We start from the raw sequence: 13,521 nt of genomic DNA, 5'->3' as shown, positions 1-13,521 counted from the left end.
GATCAATACGGTGACTGATTTCACAGCCTGATCATCCTCACATCATAAAAATGGAATTCTTACCCACCATAATTTCCATTTGAGACCTGGCACACTGTAATTTAACTCAGCATTCTGAAAAGAGTTTTTGAGCATTTGGCGGAAAATACTTATAATTCCACCACTGGGCAGGCAAAGATTGGTGGACTTAAGTGTGATGTAGGAAGCCTGGTCTCAATAGAGTGTTCAACTTCAGCCAAGTCTTCATGCTGAGACGCTGTCTGGGGTAAAAAGAAAAGAAAAAAAGAAATGTGTCTTTTTGTGCTTACTTCGTAATGTGGCACAGTAGAGCATCGAAAAGCACATTATGCTGTTTCATGGTATTATATCACATTATTTTCACAGTTAGAAAGGCATAATTAAACAGGTATTGTTGACATTCAGGAAGCAGAGGGCAGAGCCAGGTAGATCATGGAGTTTCGTGCCAGCCTGGTCTACAGTGAGAGTTTAAGTATAGCTGAGATTGCACAGAGAAACCATGTCCCCAGGGTGTGGGGAAGGAGAGAAAAAGTGAATGTAGTATAATTCAGGACAAAATTAAAAATCATCATTTTAACTCATCCATATTAAAAAAACCATCCAGAAATGTATTCTGTCTCCTTGGTCCAAGGTAAGCACTCTGTCCATGGACATATGACCAAACTTATTTTTGGTTATTGTGTTTACTGTGTTTGAGACCTGATCTCACAGTGTTTTTCTGTATTTTGCTGCCATCCACATGTAGAACACACTGAAAGAGATATCACAGAGTTCCACCGCTGTTTCTCCAAACTTTTGACTGAGAAAATAAAGTATTTTTGTGCTGAGTCCTTAATGTTGCACTCCTGGGCTTGTTTCATGGTATGAGGCCATAGTATTTTCCCAGTTAGAAAAGGAGGGTTTTTTTTGGTTTTACTAGACAGGGTATCTCTGTATTGTTTTGGAGGCTTTTGGTCCAGTCTGGCCTCGAACTCACAGAGATCTGCCTGTCTCTGCCTCCCGAGTGCTGGGATTAAAGGCGTGTTCCACCACCGCCCGCCTTGAAATGGAGTTTTAAACTAGGTTCAGTAGACACATTTCTGTAATCACATATTTCAGCATTATACTGATATCTGATTCCAGTAACACGAATTAGAATTCTGGAGAACAAGAGGTCTGATTCCTACACCACCATGGCCAACAAAATGAATGTGTCTTTGGATGACATCATTAAGCTGAACCAGAGCCAGCAAGGCAGTCGCAGCAAAGCCCAAGGCTGCAGCAGGGCTGGCTACCAGGGCAAACGCAGTGGTGCCAGACAGGCCCCTGGCTGGGGGAATTGAGGCAGCAGGTCTCTGAGGAACCGGCCTACCATGTCTTCAGGCTTTGAAGGAGGAGGCAGGAACCAGCTGGCTCCCTACAGCAGGCCAAACAACTTTCCAACAAGTGGCAGTATGACCTGTTCGACAGCAACTTCTATGGTGGAGCCAGCATGGAGATGGGCAGAAAGCTGTTGGTGTCAAACCTTGACTGTAGGGTGTCAGAAGAGGATATTCAGCAACTCTTCTCAGAGTTTGGAGCACTGAAGACAGCAGCTGTGCACTATGATCACTCCAGACAAAGTTTAGGGACAGCACTTGTGCACTTTGAACAGAAGGCAGATGCCATGAAGGCTGTGAAACAGTAGAATGGTGCCCCTTTAGATGGCCGCCCCATGAACATTTGGCTTGTCACATCACAGACTGACTCACAAAGAAGACCTGCACAGAGAATGAACAGAGGTGGCATGAGCAGAAACCATGGCTCAGTGAGTTTTGGTGGTGGCTTCATCCGGAGAGGGACCCGTGGAGGCAGCATTGGAAGAGGTAGAGGTACCAGCAGGAACTCGAAGCAGCATCTTTCTGAGGAGCAGTTGGATGCACAGCTGGATGAGTACAATGCACAGATGGACACCAGTTAAACAGCCGGGCAAATCCACAGAAGTGACTGGACCCAGAAACTTTGTCTGTAATTCCTAGAGGGAGGGTTGGCAACTGGACTGTGCAGACAATGGTGGATTTCTGTTTTGTTTCTCTCTCTCTCTCTTTTCCCTGTTTTAAAATGGGATCTAAAAACTCATGCAAAGGCTTTTTCTTTCTATTTTTTTAAATTCTGAAATAGACCTGTTTTGTACCGAGTTATTTTGGCGATCAATTTTACTGGTTACTGTGGTGGAGAAGGCAGAATTTTCACCTTTGCCACAGTAAACTAGAATTGTGTTTAGGAAAAAAAACAGAATTCTGGCCACAAAACCTATTGTGTTTTAGTTTGCTGTGAGCTGTCACCTAGTGGTGAGACTGTGTAATTCCCACAGGAGGAGGGTCAGTGCCTGCAGCCTGCTCAGGAGGATGTTTACAGAGAATGGATGTTGCAGACTTGCAGCAGTCTGCTTTCTGTGGGTGAGAACAGTTTGCTAGCTATCTCCCTTTCCCCTCCTGAGAGTTTCTTGGAAAATTACTTGCTAAGTGTATTCCTTTCTGGCAGTTTTTCATGAAATTTGGTCTATGGTAAATTAAAAAATTCATTTTGTGTGCTTTTTTGATTCCAAACATTCAGTTCCATTTCTGCTCTCGAGGTTTGACTGGGAAGTGATTGGAAGTGGCACTCAAATTACACTCACTGAAGGTGGTTTCTAGGTATTTTCAGTGTTTTGCCTGTGTATGACAAATGGGGAATCTTTAACTGCTTGAGTACAGTTCTGTGCTAACAATCCAGGTACTTTCCTTTTGAATGATCTCTTTCTCATGTTGGGGTCAACTAATCCCCCAGATCTGCTCACCTGCAGAGCCAAACAAATAGTCCTAGAAAGTGGAGATGGAAGAGACAGTAGGGAATGATCTGGTGGGACACAATCCTGTTTTCCTGAATTCTGTTTTACTAGAAATAATTCTATAGACTTCCAATGAGAAAGATCTCAGAATTATCCTGCTGTAGCTATGAGAAAACTTTCAACATAAGAATTGGTACTAGGAGGAATAACAGTCTTATATGAATATTCATGTGAGTCATGCATAGTGGATTTAGGTTCTCTTTCAAGCTATATCATTGCCTAATGCTCAGAAATAGACTAGGCTTCCAGTTACAGAAATGACTTTCCTGTGGTTGAGAACTCCTTAAGTCCAATTATAAGCTGTTGGTTACCACCAATGTATGTGTGCTGCTCTTGCAACCTTCAGGTTATCATGCAGTGCAGAACATTGTTATGGTCCATAATTTTCATAGCTGGGAAGTACTGTTGCCTTTAAAAGTTTACAGATTGCCTTAGTATACCAAGAAAGCTAGTCCCCAGGGAGGAGCCTTTAAATTCTTGTCCACATCAAGACTCCTGGCTCTGAGTGAAGCACATGGCTTCTTCAGCATAAGGCTCACCTGCTCCTTCTGGTAGGCAAAAAGAACAACCACAGTAGACTGAACGTTTTTAAAATATCAAGAACATCAGTGACCAACAATATCAAAGCAGGATGCTGTGGTTGCTTTGTAAGGATGTCCATGGCCCTGGTGAAGAGCATCATGAGGTAAAACTGGAAGATATCATTTATACTCTAACTGTTTATACTTAAAAACAGCAAGACATCTATCCAGTCATTGTTCCTGAAAGAAAAAACTTAGAGAACATAAACAGAAAGAAATGGCTGACTCTCTATGGACCATGTACCAGCTCAATGTTCATGTCAACTTTTTTTGATGTTATATGTTCAGATGTAGCATGCATTTAACTTTTTCCTGTTGATAATATTTTAAAATTTTTAGTAGTATTTTTACAAAGAAACAACAAAACCCACACACTGAAATTAACAAGACCTAAATACTGTACAAATCAATATCTGTGTGTGTATGTATTTGTATATACACATTCATATGTATATTATATATATATATATATATATATATATATATATATATAAGAAACTTAATAATCCTCAAAAGGAAGTAAAGGACAACAGGAATGTAATGATAAAATTGAACAGATCCAGATGCCAATAAACAGGCTAAGGTATTCTAATAATTTCTAAGTAGAGAATCTTCTCTGCTGCAGTCACAGAGCTAGAGTTGCAGAACATCAAACTGAAACTCACACTATGTGGAGGGCTGAGCTACAGTGAAATTTCAAGTCTGAGCCTCAGAATTTGTCAGCTGCTAAAGGAAGTGTATTGGTAAAGAGTGGGATTCTGTAACTTGGGATGGGATTGGAGGAACAAAGTAACTGTGAGAATTTTGAACCATTAGATGATCAAGGGTATATTTCACATGAGGAATTAATACTCTCAGTGTCACCCACCGAAATTCTGTTATTATCACTCATTTTATAGCCTTTTAAAACAATAGTGACTTTCTCTGAAAACTTGTCAGGCAAGATAAGGTCAGTGTCCCTGAAGCCCATCTATAGTTGCTTCTAGACCCCAGATGCAATGCAAAGCAGCCACCTAGAGAAGAGGTGAAAAATGTAGTTCATACCCTTTAGAAACTTTATCATTTTGTTAGTTTTTTCAAACAAGTCTGGGGATTGTTGTAGCAATGCATTTTAAGGGTGTGGGATAATTGTTGAAGGAATATAATTCTTGGTCAGGGTGAGTTAACTGATCCAGACCTTCTGAGTGGAGATTATGGGTTTAATATGGAATGTTCACACAGTTACAAAATGTGTGAAAATTATTTTCACTGTTTGCCTGGATCATTTATCAAAAGATGGCCTACTGGAAAGTAGTTTTGGTGCATGATATCATTTGGCTTAATGTTGCTGAAGGGATTTTAAGGGTCAGGGAAATTTCAATACTAAAGTGTGTTTGCTGTGTAGAACCCAGTCCTATAAGACACAATATTGTGACAGGTCACAAGCACATTTGAAATTACTGTTGTGACCCTTGTCCTTGAGCCACATACTAGTATTAGAGATTCTGCTGCTCAGGGGGATGAATACAATGCATTTGGTTTAAGTGGGTTCTGGAGTAGCAAGTAACAGGTAGCAGCACTAAACTACCAGACACAAGTGGAACATAGTTTTCATAATGGTCAACTTAAACATGACAATTTCATAATGGCATAACTTGTCGTGGTCAGCCCTGACAAGATGAATTTTATACTGATTCATGTGGTCTTTCCAAGCATGAAATAAATAACAATCCCATGTCACAGCTGTTTGATCTTTATGAGAAAAAACTAAAATGAAAGAAACCCTGCAGAGGCTCGTGATAAAAGGCATCCTTGGACAGTTTCCAGACTTGAGCCATTTTGTAGACCCTGAAGTGCTTGAATGAATGGGTGGCCAGGATACCTTAAGGAAGGATCCTATTAAGACACCTAAATATTCAGTTAGCCTGTCTACAGTTTTTTTGCCAGAGACACCTACAGCCTTTTTCAAGGGTAACTGGGCAACAGGGGTAGGAAACAATGAGACTTTCAAGGATCTGTTGAACTGGTTCTTATTTGAAACTCATTCCAGGGAAACCCAAGAATTGTTGCTGCCCTCCAGTTAAGGTAAGGTCTTATGGAACCCTGGAGATTAATATACTTTTGGCTGAATTCTGATTCACAGTATGTCCACTGTGATCCAGAATCATCCTGTGTTTTTCCATCTGCCATGGCAAATCCCTTGTTCTTTTATTTGTTCAGCTCTTGTTGGGGAGACAATTGATGAGATTGTAAAAACATAGCTTTTGTCATTAATAGTGTTGACAGTTATTCTTCCTTGCTAAACTGACAGCATCTGCACAGAATGAACATCCAGAAATTGAGAGATACCTGAAAGATATTAGGTTTGCCAGTTTCAAAGTGAGTTAGTCCACTTCTTGTCTGAAACTGTGATATAGTAAGACACATGCCCTTAATTCATACTGTTAAAGTGAAGGGCACACACCTTTGATGAGGATGGAGAGCATGGAGCCACACCTTATGCTAGAAGATTGTATAAGGTCAGGAAAATAGGAATACTATGATCACTTGCTGTTTTTTGATTCATTTCCTTGCTAACAAATAAATTCATAGGAATAGGAGCCTATTTCTTTGGGATGTAGCATATACAAAAGTACATCTGATACAATCAGCCTTGTGGACAAACAAACGACTGTATTTATTTGTGGACTTTCTGTTACACCCATCCATTGATATTGTTGGATTAGCTGGACATTGTGTTGTGATTAATTCAATATAAAATCATATATATATATGCATATGTATATATATATATGTGTGTGTGTATTTGTATGTGTGTGTGTGTATTTCTGTTATACTAAAGGATGTTGACAAATTTAATAGGAGACACAACCTCACAACAAATTCCTACTCTTCTGCTTCCTTTAAACTTTATACCCCTCTTCAAAAGAGATTATTGAGCCTCATATGCATGAGTGTGTTACAGATGAATCCACTTGGACTTGGGCTTCATAAGTCTTCAATTTGATTAGTTATGGATTTTGTAGAGGTTTCTCTTGAAAAAAGAAGTTTCATATTGAGGAGTAAAAACTAAGACCATTGGATGGCATAAAGAAAAATATTTAGTTATCTGTAAGAGATTATAATGGTTTAGTAAACTAAATCTTGCTGAGAGTTCAGATGAAAAAGATGGCCACTAGTGAATCAAAGAGGTCAGGCTATGGTGGCACATACATTTAGTCCCAGCACTTCAGAGGATGAAGCAGGGAAATCAGGAGTTCAAGGCCTATCTGAGTGATAAGAGATTGAATCAGTCTAAAGCAGAAACAGACAAGGCCATGGAAGGGGTTTCTCCTAAATTTAATCCTAGTGCTTGGGAAGAGGAAACAAAAGATTGGGAGTTCAAGGACACCTTAAATTCACAAGATTGAAACAGTGTGAAAGGAAAACAGCATTCCAGTGTTGGCTCAAGCCATTAACCCCAGATTACAAGGTGTGTAGAGACAGGAAGTAGGTCCATTGAAACTGATGATTTGTAGAGACAGGGTCTCTTCCATTCAGTGTGGGGATTCAGAGAGTTAAGCATGCTATAGTGGCTGCTCTCCTTCACTGATCACTCAGTTTTCACCCACAATATGTGGTTGTGTACTTTTCTTAATAAGAATAATTAGGGTGGTAATTAATAATTCTACAAAGATGCTTTGTAGAATTAGGCTAATAAAGGGAGTGCCACTGCAGCCAGCCTGATTCTCAGACAAAAACACACTTTAAAGAAAGAAAATAAACAGTTATAAAGCAAACAGAGAAAATCCTGATTGATATGGTCACATAAAAAATTCTGAGCAGGGCAGGATGACATAAGCCATCATTACCAGCAGGGCCATTGCAATGGTAAAAAGACCTTTGGTATTTTAGGCAACTGATTCTACAAAGCATCTTGCAGAACTGCCAGTGTTACACAGAGAAATGATTATTCAAAAAACCATTTTTCCATTAAAAACTATTTCACCCAAATAAATTTATATATACACATATTCTTTGTGAGTTTGTTTATGCATACTGTAAACATTGTCCACTCTCACGTCCAATCTCTCTTCTACCCTAGTCCAAATTTCCAACCAATCTCTCTCTCTTATTTCCAGTTTACTCATTTTTAGAAGCCACTGAGATTAGCCAGGGCCATGTGTGACACTGTGGATTTGGAGCTATGTGTTGGAGCCTGGTGGAGTCAACAAGGGAGTACCCTTAAGGCACTGATTCTTCTCCTAATATCCATCCATAGACAACATTACAGTGGTAAACTGTATTATCCTGTGTGCCTTTCCTTTAGTAGACTGATTGAAGTCTACTGTGAGTTTAGTGAATGTAAGTGCAGATGCCTTTGGTTACTGATTAAGCTATTTGTGTGGGGTCCAGAGAATGGCATGTCTAAGCTATTTTTATTTACAATAGAAACTGGGTTGCTTCATGTGTCAATTCCAGGTCCCTATCCCTCTCCTCTGTTAAAGCCCTCCCACAAATCCCCCAATCCTCAAATCCCCCAATCCACACTCATTTCCTCAGGGAGGCTGAGGCCCTCCATGTGGATTATCCATAATCTGTCATTACATTCAGGGAAGGGCATAGGCCCTCTCCCAAATGTCCAGGCTGAGAGAGCATCTCTCATTGTGGGATGGGCACCCAAGGTCCATTTGTAGTCCAGGATAAATATTAAGGCCCCGTAGATTGCCTAGGCCTCCTCACTGACCCCCAAATTCAGGGGGTCTGCTTTAGTCCCATGCTGAATTCCTAGCCCTCAGTCTTGGGTTCAAGAGCTTCTCTTTGTTCAGGTCAGCTGTTTATGTGGGTTAAACAAGCCCGGTATTGACCCCTGTGCTCATCAATCCTCACTCTCTGTAACTGGGTTCCTTGCAAACACAGAGCTTAACTCAAGCAATCCTGTAATCTTACAAAGGGACTGGCCACTGACTTCTTTTTGTTGTTTATATTGGAAACAAGCCTGCTTCACATATCAATCCCAGCAGCCTTTCTCTCTCCTCCTCCCCTACCCCGAATAACCCCTCAAATCCCAACCAAATCCCCACTACCCCTCAGAGAGAGTAAGGGTCCCATACATTATCTCCAATATCTGTCTTATGATCCAGGACAGAACCTAGGCCCTCCCGAAGTGTCCAGGCTGAGAGAATGTGCCTCTGTGTCTAATTTGTTCCCAAAGTACATTTGTATGCCAGGGATAAATACTGATCTACTACTCAAGGCACCAAAGATAGATGAGGCCTCCTCATGGACATGCAAATTTAGGTCATCTGGATAAATCTCATGATGGCCTCTCATTTATCAGCCTGGTGTCCTGATGCTCCCCTTATTCAGGTCAGCTGTTTCTCTAGGTTACACCAGCCCAGTCTTGACCCCTTTGCTCATCACTCTTCCCAATGCAACTGGGTTTCTGGAATTTTTTTCAGTGTTTAGCTGTGGTTGTCTGCTTTTGCTTTCATCGCCCACTGGATGAAGACTCTAGGATGACATAAAATTTAATTGTCAATCTCATTATAGGGGAAGGGCATTTAAAGTAGTCTCTCCACTATTCCTTAGATGACCAAGTGGTGTCATCCTTTTAGATGCCTGGAAATCTCACTAGTGCCACATCTCTCCTCAAAACTGTAATGACTCCCTCTATTATGGTATCTCTCATCCTGCTCACTATTCTGTCCCTGACTCAACCTTCCTGCTCCCACAATTCTCTCAGAGACCACTGACCTCTTGAGACACCTGTTCTTTCTTGAAATCCAGGTTCCTGAAATGTCTCTTCAAAAGCAATTACTGAAATATTTGGTTTTGGATTCTCAGGTTTCTGATAGTGTTTGAATGATGACTTCTAAATTTATTGTGGTATTGTTTGGTGTAATCTGAAGCAAGGGAAGGTGTAGTCCCATTGAAGTTAGGTTGCCTGATTTTATCTAAAGCACTCAGACTCACTGCAGATGTTGGATACAGGGATGCAGCATCCTGCTACATTCAGATCTGCATGCAAGCATGTTGTGAGGCTTAAGGAGCCTGTCTAGGGCATCCTAACAAATACCTGTGTGGAAGGCATCCTAAGATAACGGGTCGGAGTAGTAGATAGTGGCAAAGTCACTTACCTGTAAATAGAAGGTAGGAGGATTTGGATTCTGGATAGGTGTCCAAGAAGACTGTAGAGTGGAAAAAGCTAGAGGAGACTCGGTGATTGCTTTCGGAGATGCCAAGTGATTGGGGACTGTGAAGTTGCACTATGGAGCCAAAGATTTAAGTGTCAATGGCCTGGGCCCAGATCAAAATTACAGTTGGTGACTTGCTTGGTGCAGCCCTAGGTGCTGAGGAAAAGGCCAACTGCTGCCTTAGACTTGAAAACTACCCATAGTCACAGATTTCATTTCTGGAGTCATGAGAAATTCATTATGTAATAGCACAGCAGCAGGAATTTCTGGCCTGGGACGCAAGAGTGAAGGGACCCTGGGTGCGATGGATTTTCTCTGCAATGAAAATTCTCAGAATTTCTGCTATGGGTGTGTAACTCTTATTACAAATTAGAGATTATATTGACTGGAATAATCTTTTAATTCATTATCAGTGTCAAAATATTCCATTAATATAATCTAATAGAATATTTGAATTTATGAGCTAATGTTTCCAAACAGTACTCTTTGCTTTGGTAGAAAGATCAAAGCTCTTGAAGATGATATTAGTCCACACTTACTTCCATGTTAAACCACATTAAACTAGGGACTTGGCATTCCAAATCTGTAAATATAGTTGAATCCAAAATAGAGTTTTGGCGATTTACGCTGGTAGGGTTGTACACAGTGACTTTTCAAAGTGAAATTTGTGACAGCTTGTTTTGGGGTTCTAGCAAGGCATTGCAGGTACTTATATACCCTTGAATAGAGACTGGACCTCCTCTATACGGGGAAGGTAGTCCTCTTCAACCAAGAGCACAGCTTTGGGAGGGATGCACATGGAGCACTGAGGGAGGAAGAGGACACCCGACTAGCCAGCCAGATCAGCCGAATCAACCCTGGTGATCAATGGGCTGACAGATGTCGCAGCCAGATTGCCCTCACTTCCTAAATGTGAAATAGTTAACCATCATTAATTTTCCATCTCAGACCTTGGCATACTGTAATCTAATTCAGCATTCTAAAAAGTGTCTTTGAGAATCTGGTGGTAAACACTTATAATTCTACCACTGGGAAGGCAAAGACAGGTGAATCGAAGTGTTTTTAGCGAGCCTAGTCTCAATAGAGGGTTCAAATAAAGCCATTGCTTCTTGCTGAGAAGCTGCCAAAGATAAAAAAGCAAAGAAAAAAAGAAATGTGTGTTTTTGCGCTGAGTTCTTAATGTGGCACCGTAGAACATGGAAAATCACAGTATGCTGTTTAGTGGTATCAGATCACATTATTTTCACTGTTAGAAAGGCATTATAAATCAGGTATTGTTAGAATTCAGGAATCAGGTGGATCTTGGAAATTCATTACAGCCTGGTCTACAGTAGGAGTTTAAGGATAGCTGGGATTACACAGAGAAACCATGTCCACAGGGTGTGGGGAAGGAGGAAAAAAGAGAATGTAGTATAATACAGGATTAAATTTAAAAGCATCTATATTAGAAAAATGTCCAAAAATGTCGTTTGTCTGCTTGGTCCAAGGTAAGCACTCTGTCTATGGACATATGATCAAACTTAATTTTAGTTCTTCTGTTTACTATGTTTGAGTACCTGAGCTCATAGTTTTTTCTGTATTACCCTGGCATCAACATGTAAAACACACTTAACTAGGCATCAGAGAGTTCCCCCTCTGTTTCTCAAAAGTAGTAGGATTAAAGTTGTGCACAAAAACAATTTTTCCAACTTATAGAGATATTTTGTTTATGCTCGAACAAATAAAGCTTGTCTGAAAATCAAAGTGTAGAGCTAGCCACTAGATAGAAATAGAGTCCAGGCAGTGCTGGCACATACCTTTAATCCAAGTATTTGAAATGAGGAAATGTTCAAGGCCACCATGCACTACAAGAGATTGAATTATTCTCCAAAGGGAAACTGAGCTCACCCCGTTAATCCCAGGACTGGGGAGGTGGAGAGATAGTGTTGTGGCTTAGCAGAGGGAGGTATATAAGGCAGCAAGAAAGCCAGTTCACCCCATTCAGTCTGAGGATTGCTTGATGTGGGTTCTCCTCCTTTGGGCCTGAGGGTTCAGGAGAGGTAAGAATTCTCACTTGGGACTGGGTCTTTGAGTCTCTGACATTTCACCATTAACTCTGATTTCTGCCTCTGGGTTTATTAAGACTAATTAGTATTCTGGCTAAAAAACAGTTTTGTTTTAATTTTTGTTTTATTAAATCCTAATGATATAACTGTGGATATTTTACAGGATGAGGGTCAATGTCTGCGGTTTATTTACAGTGTTCAGTATTCAGAAATGATGTCATAGGATTGGTGAAGTCTAACATTTGTGGGTGAGAACAGCTTGTTTGCTCACTGATCACCCAGTCCTGCTCATCTGTGGAACCATCAAGCTGTCCTCAAAAACAGAGTGAGAAGGTAAAGTAGCTAAATATCTGATGAGACAAATTCACTTTTGCCTCAGTCCGTTTCACTATAAAATATTTTAGAGACATCGACTGCCAATGATCACATTATTATCCTTCTATAGCTACTAGAATTTCTACATGAGAATTGATAGTAGGAAGCAAATCAATTTTATATGAATATGCGTATGATTCATGCCTATTGGATTTGGTTCTCTTCCAAGATCCATACTTCACTAACTCCCAGAAACAGGCTAGGATTCCAGTGCAGGACATTATTTCCCTCTTGTTGAAGAGGACTCAAGTCCAATTAGAAGCTGTTGGTTACCACCAAGTTATTTGTGCTACTCTTGCACCCTTCAAGTTATCATTCATGGTAGATATTTGATATGGAGCGAAATTTTCATACCTGTGTAGGATGTTGGTTCCCTCTCTTAAAAGCCTGTATGTTGCCTTATGATACCAGGAAAGCTAGCCACCAGGGAGGAGGCTAAGTATTCTGTTTCACATCAAGTCGATTTCATGTGACTGAAGCACATGTCTTCATCAACTGTAGGGTCTCACATGCTACTTCTGGGAGGCAAAGTGGACAACTACATTAGACTCTATTGTTTTGGAAATCGCAAGGAGTGTAGTGAGCAGGCTGTTATGGGCGATTTGTTAGAAATTTGTGATTCTTTTGAGGTGCATCATCAGCTGAGAAAGAAAATTTTCATTTATTCTCTAATTGTATATCATTTCAGAGACTTAAATATGTTATAGGAATTTTGATAGATGATAACAGTAAGAATCTGTATGACATTTTCAGACATCAAATGTTATTTTGCTCTCTCTGTCTCTCCTGTGTATATGTCTGTTCCTTCACGATTAGTCACACACACAAACACACAGACACACATACACACACAAACACACAAAAACACACAATCTGTATTGCATTTTCCCCTTCTCACATCATTGTTTCCTGTTTTTTCTACTGTCCATTGTTCCCCCACTCCCCACAGGAATCTCCTTTTACTTGTCTGTTTATTCCAGTTACTCCTGGTTGTATACTCCCATTTGAAGATTTAGAGCTAGGAACGTTCTCTTTTTTCTGGGTCTGACTTGTCTCACTCAATGTGATCTCTTTAGAGTCACACATTTCGATGCAAACCTCATGATATCAATTTTTCTTACAACTGAATAGTATCACATGGTGACACATTCCCATCCCAGTTTCCCACCCACACTTTTTCATGTATACACACACTGCCTGTACGTTTTGTGCAGACACACGTCAAATACTCCCTGCTCTCACCACCTACCTTTCTACTTCACTGTGTTTTTCTCTATTGATTTTACTTTAGACACACTGGAATAACTGGGGACTTTTGTGAGACTGAGGATTTGGAACTGTGTGTTGGAGCTTGGCTCAGGAGAATATTACACCTAAGGAAAATATATCTTGTCCTAAAATGCATCCATAGAGAGCATTTTAGAGATAATGTAGGGCTCTGTGGGTCTTTCCATTTCCTAGACTTATTTAGTGATTGTGGTCTAGTGTGAGGTCAATGC

The 13,521-nt window shown here is 40.4% G+C and overlaps 1 pseudogene; it reads left to right on the top strand.

Annotated features, from left to right (window-relative positions):
* The first annotated feature begins 624 nt into the window (after nucleotides 1-624).
* On the top strand, nucleotides 625-1,957 carry LOC101836181 (annotated as a pseudogene).
* Nucleotides 1,958-13,521: the final 11,564 nt, after the last annotated feature.

The sequence above is a fragment of the Mesocricetus auratus genome, unplaced genomic scaffold, assembly GCF_017639785.1.
Source record: "Mesocricetus auratus isolate SY011 unplaced genomic scaffold, BCM_Maur_2.0 contig_10334_pilon_obj, whole genome shotgun sequence".
NCBI lineage: Eukaryota > Metazoa > Chordata > Mammalia > Rodentia > Cricetidae > Mesocricetus > Mesocricetus auratus.
The sequence above is the reverse complement of the archived record's forward strand: the minus strand, read 5'-3'. Positions and strand labels throughout refer to the sequence as shown.